Genomic DNA, 10,000 nt, shown 5'->3' with positions numbered 1-10,000 from the left:
GGATGGGGAACCAGGGGCCTGGGGAACATTTTCAACACTTTGGGGCATTTTTAAACACTTTGCTCTTTTTCCCCCTCTCCCAACCAGGGGGCCTTGGGAGCCTCCTCCTGCGGGGATGGGGAACCAGGGGCCTGGGGAACATTTTCAACACTTTGGGGCATTTTTAAACACTTTGCTCTTTTTCCCCCTCTCCCAACCAGGGGGCCTGGGGAGCCTCCTCCTGCGGGGATGGGGTACCAGGAGGCCGGGGAACATTATTCAACACTTTGGGGCATTTTTAAACACTTTGCTCTTTTTCCCCCTCTCCCAACCAGGGGGCCTGGGGAGCCTCCTCCTGCGGGGATGGGGAACCAGGGGCCTGGGGAACATTTTCAACACTTTGGGGCATTTTTAAACACTTTGCTCTTTTTCCCCCTCTCCCAACCAGGGGGCCTTGGGAGCCTCCTCCTGCGGGGATGGGGAACCAGGGGCCTGGGGAACATTTTCAACACTTTGGGGCATTTTTAAACACTTTGCTCTTTTTTCCCCCTCTCCCAACCAGGGGGCCTGGGGAGCCTCCTCCTGCGGGGATGGGGTACCAGGAGGCCGGGGAACATTATTCAACACTTTGGGGCATTTTTAAACACTTTGCTCTTTTTCCCCCTCTCCCAACCAGGGGGCCTTGGGAGCCTCCTCCTGCGGGGATGGGGAACCAGGGGCCTGGGGAACATTTTCAACACTTTGGGGCATTTTTAAACACTTTGCTCTTTTTCCCCCTCTCCCAACCAGGGGGCCTGGGGAGCCTCCTCCTGCGGGGATGGGGAACCAGGGGCCTGGGGAACATTTTCAACACTTTGGGGCATTTTTAAACACTTTGCTCTTTTTCCCCCTCTCCCAACCAGGGGGCCTTGGGAGCCTCCTCCTGCGGGGATGGGGAACCAGGGGCCTGGGGAACATTTTCAACACTTTGGGGCATTTTTAAACACTTTGCTCTTTTTCCCCCTCTCCCAACCAGGGGGCCTGGGGAGCCTCCTCCTGCGGGGATGGGGAGCCAGGGGCCTGGGGAACATTTTCAACACTTTGGGGCATTTTTAAACACTTTGGTCTTTTCCCCCCTCTCCCAACCAGGGGGCCTGGGGAGCCTCCTCCTGCGGGGATGGGGAACCAGGGGCCTGGGGAACATTTTCAACACTTTGGGGCATTTTTAAACACTTTGCTCTTTTTCCCCCTCTCCCAACCAGGGGCCTGGGGAGCCTCCTCCTGCGGGCATGGAGAACCAGGGGGCCTGGGGAGCCTCCTCCTGCGGGGATGGGGAACCAGGGGCCTGGGGGGCCTCCTCCTGCGGGGATGGAGAACCAGGGGGCCTGGGGAGCCTCCTCCTGCGGGGATGGGGAACCAGGGGGCCTGGGGAGCCTCCTCCTGCGGTGATGGAGAACCAGGGGCCTGGGGAGCCTCCTCCTGCGGGGATGGGGAACCAGGGGGCCTGGGGAGCCTCCTCCTGCGGGCATGGAGAACCAGGGGGCCTGGGGAGCCTCCTCCTGCGGGGATGGGGAACCAGGGGGCCTGGGGAGCCTCCTCCTGCGGGGATGGAGAACCAGGGGGCCTGGGGAGCCTCCTCCTGCGGTCATGGAGAACCAGGGGGCCTGGGGAGCCTCCTCCTGCGGGCATGGAGAACCAGGGGCCTGGGGAGCCTCCTCCTGCGGGGATGGAGAACCAGGGGGCCTGGGGAGCCTCCTCCTGCGGGCATGGAGAACCAGGGGGCCTGGGGAGCCTCCTCCTGCGGGCATGGAGAACCAGGGGGCCTGGGGAGCCTCCTCCTGCGGGGATGGGGAACCAGGGGCCTGGGGAGCCTCCTCCTGCGGGGATGGAGAACCAAGGGGCCTGGGGAGCCTCCTCCTGCGGGCATGGAGAACATGGGGGCCTGGGGAGCCTCCTCCTGCGGGCATGGAGAACCAGGGGGCCTGGGGAGCCTCCTCCTGCGGGCATGGAGAACCAGGGGGCCTGGGGAGCCTCCTCCTGCGGGGATGGGGAACCAGGGGGCCTGGGGAGCCTCCTCCTGCGGGGATGGAGAACCAGGGGGCCTGGGGAGCCTCCTCCTGCGGGCATGGAGAACCAGGGGGCCTGGGGAGCCTCCTCCTGCGGGGATGGAGAACCAGGGCGCCTGGGGAGCCTCCTCCTGCGGGGATGGAGAACCAGGGGCCTGGGGAGCCTCCTCCTGCGGGGATGGAGAACCAAGGGGCCTGGGGAGCCTCCTCCTGCGGGCATGGAGAACATGGGGGTCTGGGGAGCCTCCTCCTGCGGGGATGGAGAACCAGGGGGCCTGGGGAGCCTCCTCCTGCGGGGATGGGGAACCAGGGGGCCTGGGGAGCCTCCTCCTGCACCAGGGGGCCTGGGGAGCCTCCTCCTGCGGGGATGGGGAACCAGGGGGCCTGGGGAGCCTCCTCCTGCGGTGATGGGGAACCATGGGGCCTGGGGAGCCTCCTCCTGCGGGGATGGGGAACCAGGGGGCCTGGGGAGCCTCCTCCTGCGGGGATGGAGAACCAGGGGGCCTGGGGAGCCTCCTCCTGCGGGGATGGGGAACCAGGGGGCCTGGGGAGCCTCCTCCTGCACCAGGGGGCCTGGGGAGCCTCCTCCTGCGGGGATGGGGAACCAGGGGGCCTGGGGAGCCTCCTCCTGCGGTGATGGGGAACCATGGGGCCTGGGGAGCCTCCTCCTGCGGGGATGGGGAACCAGGGGGCCTGGGGAGCCTCCTCCTGCGGGGATGGGGAACCAGGGGCCTGGGGAGCCTCCTCCTGCACCAGGGGGCCTGGGGAGCCTCCTCCTGCGGGGATGGGGAACCAGGGGGCCTGGGGAGCCTCCTCCTGCGGGGATGGGGAACCAGGGGCCTGGGGAACATTTTCAACACTTTGGGGCATTTCACAAGCGCTTCCCTCGCTTACGGCCACACCACCCTGAATGAGCCCGATCTCGTCTGATCTCGGAAGCCAAGCAGGGTCGGGCCCAGTTAGTACTTGGATGGGAGACCGCCTGGGAATACTGGGTGCTGTAAGCATTTTTTTTTGCCATTATTTGTGGGTAGAAAAGTGAGAAAAGTGACCTAAAATAGAACCGGGACTAGGCGGCAGTTCCCCCCACCAGGCGGCGGCATTTGGGGCATTATTTGTGGGTAAGAAAGTGAGAAAAGTGACCTAAAATAGAACCGGGACTAGGCGGCAGTTCCCCCCACCAGGCGGCGGCATTTGGGGCATTATTTGTGGGTCAGAAAGTGAGAAAAGTGACCTAAAATAGAACCGGGACTAGGCGGCAGTTCCCCCCACCAGGCGGCGGCATTTGGGGCATTATTTGTGGGTAAGAAAGTGAGAAAAGTGACCTAAAATAGAACCGGGACTAGGCGGCAGTTCCCCCCACCAGGCGGCGGCATTTGGGGCATTATTTGTGGGTCAGAAAGTGAGAAAAGTGACCTAAAATAGAACCGGGACTAGGCGGCAGTTCCCCCCACCAGGCGGCGGCATTTGGGGCATTATTTGTGGGTAAGAAAGTGAGAAAAGTGACCTAAAATAGAACCGGGACTAGGCGGCAGTTCCCCCCACCAGGCGGCGGCATTTGGGGCATTATTTGTGGGTCAGAAAGTGAGAAAAGTGACCTAAAATAGAACCGGGACTAGGCGGCAGTTCCCCCCACCAGGCGGCGGCATTTGGGGCATTATTTGTGGGTAAGAAAGTGAGAAAAGTGACCTAAAATAGAACCGGGACTAGGCGGCAGTTCCCCCCACCAGGCGGCGGCATTTGGGGCATTATTTGTGGGTCAGAAAGTGAGAAAAGTGACCTAAAATAGAACCGGGACTAGGCGGCAGTTCCCCCCACCAGGCGGCGGCATTTGGGGCATTATTTGTGGGTCAGAAAGTGAGAAAAGTGACCTAAAATAGAACCGGGACTAGGCGGCAGTTCCCCCCACCAGGCGGCGGCATTTGGGGCATTATTTGTGGGTAAGAAAGTGAGAAAAGTGACCTAAAATAGAACCGGGACTAGGCGGCAGTTCCCCCCACCAGGCGGCGGCATTTGGGGCGTTATTTGTGGGTAAGAAAGTGAGAAAAGTGACCTAAAATAGAACCGGGACTAGGCGGCAGTTCCCCCACCAGATGGCGGCATTTGGGGACCCGTAGTGTGGGCAGAAAACTCACCAAAGTGACTTAAAATAGAACCGGTGCAGGCGGCATGTCCCCCCACCAGATGGCGGCATTTGGGGACCCGTAGTGTGGGCAGAAAACTCACCAAAGTGACTTAAAATAGAACCGGTGCAGGCGGCATGTTCCCCCACCAGATGGCGGCATTTGGGGACCCGTAGTGTGGGCAGAAAACTCACCAAAGTGACTTAAAATAGAACCGTTGCAGGCGGCATGTTCCCCCACCAGATGGCGGCATTTGGGGACCCGTAGTGTGGGCAGAAAACTCACCAAAGTGACTTAAAATAGAACCGGTGCAGGCGGCATGTTCCCCCACCAGATGGCGGCATTTGGGGAGCCGTAGTGTGGGCAGAAAACTCACCAAAGTGACTTAAAATAGAACCGGTGCAGGCGGCATGTTCCCCCACCAGATGGCGGCATTTGGGGACCCGTAGTGTGGGCAGAAAACTCACCAAAGTGACTTAAAATAGAACCGGTGCAGGCGGCATGTTCCCCCACCAGATGGCGGCATTTGGGGACCTGCAGTGTGGGTAGAAAACTCACCAAAGTGTCCTAAAATAGAACCGGGACCAGGGGGCCTCTTCCCCCACCAGGTGGCGGGCTTGGGGGGCTTGGTTTCCGGGTAGAAAACTCACCAAAGTGTCCTAAAATAGAACCGGGACCAGGGGGCATGTTCCCCCACCAGGCGGCGGGCTTGGGGGGCTTGGTTTGCGGGTAGAAAACTCACCAAAGTGTCCTAAAATAGAACCGGGACCAGGGGGCATGTTCCCCCACCAGGCGGCGGGCTTGGGGGGCTTGGTTTGCGGGTAGAAAACTCACCAAAGTGTCCTAAAATAGAACCGGGACCAGGGGGCATGTTCCCCCACCAGGCGGCGGGCTTGGGGGGCTTGGTTTGCGGGTAGAAAACTCACCAAAGTGTCCTAAAATAGAACCGGGACCAGGGGGCCTCTTCCCCCACCAGGCGGCGGGCTTGGGGGGGCTTGGTTTGCGGGTAGAAAACTCACCAAAGTGACCTAAAATAGAACCGGGCTAGGCGGCATGTTCCCCCACCAGGCGGCGGGCTTGGGGGGCTTGGTTTGCGGGTAGAAAACTCACCAAAGTGTCCTAAAATAGAACCGGGACCAGGGGGCATCTTCCCCCACCAGGCGGCGGGCTTGGGGGGCTTGGTTTGCGGGTAGAAAACTCACCAAAGTGTCCTAAAATAGAACCGGGACCAGGGGGCCTCTTCCCCCACCAGGCGGCGGGCTTGGGGGGCTTGGTTTGCGGGTAGAAAACTCACCAAAGTGACCTAAAATAGAACCGGGCCAGGCGGCATGCTCCCCCACCAGGCGGCGGGCTTGGGGGGCTTGGTTTGCGGGTAGAAAACTCACCAAAGTATCGGCAAAATAGAACCAGGGAAGGGGGGGATGTCGGTCACAAGGTGCCCGAGTCAGAGAACCAGGAAAACGGACATAAATCCAGAAAACCTCGGTGTCTGACTGCTCCTCAAAAAGTGGTCTTTTTGATGTCACGAGCGCAACCACCTAGAGGTTAATGGGGAGGGATGGTGTGAGCGCAAACGGATTTTTCCTAAGTGTGACTGCTCCTCAAAAAGTGGTCTTTTTGATGTCACGAGCGCAACCACCTAGAGGTTAATGGGGAGGGATGGTGTGAGCGCAAACGGATTTTTCCTAAGTGTGACTGCTCCTCAAAAAGTGGTCTTTTTGATGTCACGAGCGCAACCACCTAGAGGTTAATAGGGAGCGAGTACAACAGGGGAGGGAGTGAATGGGCTCGGACTGTGGCCGAGCCTGGTGCCTCAAAATCGGACAAGGTTGGACTGGAAGCCCGCTGAGAACTCTGGTTCTTTTGCCAGACGAAACGAATTTTTTCCGAGTGTGACTGCTCTGCAAAAAGTGGTCTTTTTGATGTCACGAGCGCAACCACCTAGAGGTTAATGGGGAGGGAGTGGAAAAAACGACAAAGTGTTGAGCTCCGGACCGGGATGGCGGGCGACTCGAGCGGTCATGCCCGACTTTGAGACACTTTGTCGCGGTCATGCGAGCGACCTCCACTGCTCCCCGGAGGTGCCCCGGACCGGGTTGGCGGGTGACTCGAGCGGTCGTGCCCGACTTTGAGACACTTTGTCGCGGTCATGCGGGCGTCCTCCGCCGGTCCCCGGAGGTGCCCCGGACCGGGTTGGCGGGTGACTCGAGCGGTCATGCCCGACTTTGAGACACTTTGTCGCGGTCATGCGGGCGTCCTCCGCCGGTCCCTGGAGGTGCCCCGGACCGGGTTGGCGGGTGACTCGAGCGGTCGTGCCCGACTTTGAGACACTTTGTCGCGGTCATGCGGGCGTCCTCCGCCGGTCCCTGGAGGTGCCCCGGACCGGGTTGGCGGGTGACTCGAGCGGTCGTGCCCGACTTTGAGACACTTTGTCGCGGTCATGCGGGCGTCCTCCGCCGGTCCCCGGAGGTGCCCCGGACCGGGTTGGCGGGTGACTCGAGCGGTCATGCCCGACTTTGAGACACTTTGTCGCGGTCATGCGGGCCTCCTCCGCCGGTCCCTGGAGGTGCCCCGGACCGGGTTGGCGGGTGACTCGAACGGTCATGCCCGACTTTGAGACACTTTGTCGCGGTCATGCGGGCGTCCTCCGCCGGTCCCTGGAGGTGCCCCGGACCGGGTTGGCGGGTGACTCGAGCGGTCGTGCCCGACTTTGAGACACTTTGTCGCGGTCATGCGAGCGACCTCCGCCGGTCCCCGGAGGTTCCCCGGACCGGGTTGGCGGGTGACTCGAACGGTCGTGCCCGACTTTGAGACACTTTGTCGCGGTCATGCGGGCGTCCTCCGCCGGTCCCTGGAGGTGCCCCGGACCGGGTTGGCGGGTGACTCGAGCGGTCGTGCCCGACTTTGAGACACTTTGTCGCGGTCATGCGGGCGTCCTCCGCCGGTCCCTGGAGGTGCCCCGGACCGGGTTGGCGGGTGACTCGAGCGGTCATGCCCGACTTTGAGACACTTTGTCGCGGTCATGCGGGCGTCCTCCGCCGGTCCCTGGAGGTGCCCCGGACCGGGTTGGCGGGTGACTCGAGCGGTCATGCCCGACTTTGAGACACTTTGTCGCGGTCATGCGGGCGTCCTCCGCCGGTCCCTGGAGGTGCCCCGGACCGGGTTGGCGGGTGACTCGAGCGGTCGTGCCCGACTTTGAGACACTTTGTCGCGGTCATGCGGGCGTCCTCCGCCGGTCCCTGGAGGTGCCCCGGACCGGGTTGGCGGGTGACTCGAGCGGTCATGCCCGACTTTGAGACACTTTGCCGCGGTCATGCGGGCGACCTCCGCCGGTCCCTGGAGGTGCCCCGGACCGGGTTGGCGGGTGACTCGAGCGGTCGTGCCCGACTTTGAGACACTTTGCCGCGGTCATGCGGGCGACCTCCGCCGGTCCCTGGATGGCGGGCTCCAGTGAGGTCGGCGGGGGAAGGCTCGGGCTGAGGCCGACTTCGGTGCCTCAAAGTCGGACAAGGTTGGATTGGAAGTCCGCTGTGTTGAGGACCAGTGGCATTCGGTGGTGGAACGCTCAGAACTTGGCCGACATCGGTGCCTCAACGTCGGACAAGGTTGGAGTGGATGACCGCTGATAACTCTGGTTCTTTTGCCAGACGAAAGAAATTTTTCCCGAGTGTGACTGCTCTGAAAAAAGTGGTCTTTTTGATGTCACGAGCGCAACCACCTAGAGGTTAATAGGGAGGCACCATAACAGGAGAGGGAGTGAAAAGGCTCGGAGGGTGGCCGAGCCTGGTGCCTCAAAATCGGACAAGGTTGGAGTGGATGACCGCTGAAAACTCTGGTTCTTTTGCCAGACGAAAGAAATTTTTCCCGAGTGTGACTGCTCTGCAAAAAGTGGTCTTTTTGATGTCACGAGCGCAACCACCTAGAGGTTAATAGGGAGGCACCATAACAGGAGAGGGAGTGAAAAGGCTCGGAGGGTGGCCGAGCCTGGTGCCTCAAAATCGGACAAGGTTGGAGTGGATGACCGCTGAAAACTCTGGTTCTTTTGCCAGACGAAAGAAATTTTTTCCGAGTGTGACTGCTCCTCAAAAAGTGGTCTTTTTGATGTCACGAGCGCAACCACCTAGAGGTTAATAGGGAGGCACCATAACAGGAGAGGGAGTGAAAAGGCTCGGAGGGTGGCCGAGCCTGGTGCCTCAAAGTCGGACAAGGTTGGAGTGGATGACCGCTGAAAACTCTGGTTCTTTTGCCAGACGAAAGAAATTTTTTCCGAGTGTGACTGCTCTGCAAAAAGTGGTCTTTTTGATGTCACGAGCGCAACCACCTAGAGGTTAATAGGGAGGCACCATAACAGGAGAGGGAGTGAAAAGGCTCGGAGGGTGGCCGAGCCTGGTGCCTCAAAATCGGACAAGGTTGGAGTGGATGACCGCTGAAAACTCTGGTTCTTTTGCCAGACGAAAGAAATTTTTTTCCGAGTGTGACTGCTCTGCAAAAAGTGGTCTTTTTGATGTCACGAGCGCAACCACCTAGAGGTTAATAGGGAGGCACCATAACAGGAGAGGGAGTGAAAAGGCTCGGAGGGTGGCCGAGCCTGGTGCCTCAAAATCGGACAAGGTTGGAGTGGATGACCGCTGAAAACTCTGGTTCTTTTGCCTGACGAAAGAAATTTTTTCCGAGTGTGACTGCTCTGCAAAAAGTGGTCTTTTTGATGTCACGAGCGCAACCACCTAGAGGTTAATAGGGAGGCACCATAACAGGAGAGGGAGTGAAAAGGCTCGGAGGGTGGCCGAGCCTGGTGCCTCAAAATCGGACAAGGTTGGAGTGGATGACCGCGGAGAACTCTGGTTCTTTTGCCTGACGAAAGAAATTTTTTCCGAGTGTGACTGCTCTGCAAAAAGTGGTCTTTTTGATGTCACGAGCGCAACCACCTAGAGGTTAATAGGGAGGCACCATAACAGGAGAGGGAGTGAAAAGGCTCGGAGGGTGGCCGAGCCTGGTGCCTCAAAGTCGGACAAGGTTGGAGTGGATGGCCGCGGAGAACTCTGGTTCTTTTGCCAGACGAAAGAAATTTTTTCCGAGTGTGACTGCTCCTCAAAAAGTGGTCTTTTTGATGTCACGAGCGCAACCACCTAGAGGTTAATAGGGAGGCACCATAACAGGAGAGGGAGTGAAAAGGCTCGGAGGGTGGCCGAGCCTGGTGCCTCAAAATCGGACAAGGTTGGAGTGGATGGCCGCGGAGAACTCTGGTTCTTTTGCCAGACGAAAGAAATTTTTTCCGAGTGTGACTGCTCCTCAAAAAGTGGTCTTTTTGATGTCACGAGCGCAACCACCTAGAGGTTAATAGGGAGGCACCATAACAGGAGAGGGAAGGAAAGGGCTCGGAGGGTGGCCGAGCCTGGTGCCTCAAAATCGGACAAGGTCGGAGTGGATGGCCGCGGAGAACTCTGGTTCTTTTGCCTGACGAAAGAAATTTTTTCCGAGTGTGACTGCTCTGCAAAAAGTGGTCTTTTTGATGTCACGAGCGCAACCACCTAGAGGTTAATAGGGAGGCACCATAACAGGAGAGGGAAGGAAAAGGCTCGGAGGGTGGCCGAGCCTGGTGCCTCAAAGTCGGACAAGGTTGGAGTGGATGGCCGCGGAGAACTCTGGTTCTTTTGCCTGACGAAAGAAATTTTTTCCGAGTGTGACTGCTCCTCAAAAAGTGGTCTTTTTGATGTCACGAGCGCAACCACCTAGAGGTTAATAGGGAGGCACCATAACAGGAGAGGGAAGGAAAGGGCTCGGAGGGTGGCCGAGCCTGGTGCCTCAAAGTCGGACAAGGTTGGAGTGGATGGCCGCGGAGAACTCTGGTTCTTT

The 10,000-nt window shown here is 59.5% G+C and overlaps 1 non-coding gene across 1 annotated transcript; it reads left to right on the top strand.

The window, feature by feature from the left end:
• The first annotated feature begins 2,912 nt into the window (after positions 1 to 2,912).
• Positions 2,913 to 3,031, top strand: LOC148058143 (5S ribosomal RNA). The gene has a single exon (XR_015710125.1). It is a non-coding gene; the product is annotated as a 5S ribosomal RNA (ribosomal RNA).
• The last annotated feature ends 6,969 nt before the right edge of the window (positions 3,032 to 10,000 follow it).

Source organism: Callionymus lyra, unplaced genomic scaffold (genome assembly GCF_982586985.1).
Source record: "Callionymus lyra unplaced genomic scaffold, fCalLyr1.hap1.1 HAP1_SCAFFOLD_138, whole genome shotgun sequence".
NCBI classification, from domain to species: Eukaryota; Metazoa; Chordata; class Actinopteri; order Syngnathiformes; family Callionymidae; genus Callionymus; species Callionymus lyra.
Note: the sequence above shows the minus strand (reverse complement) of the source record. Positions and strands in the feature narration are given on the sequence as shown.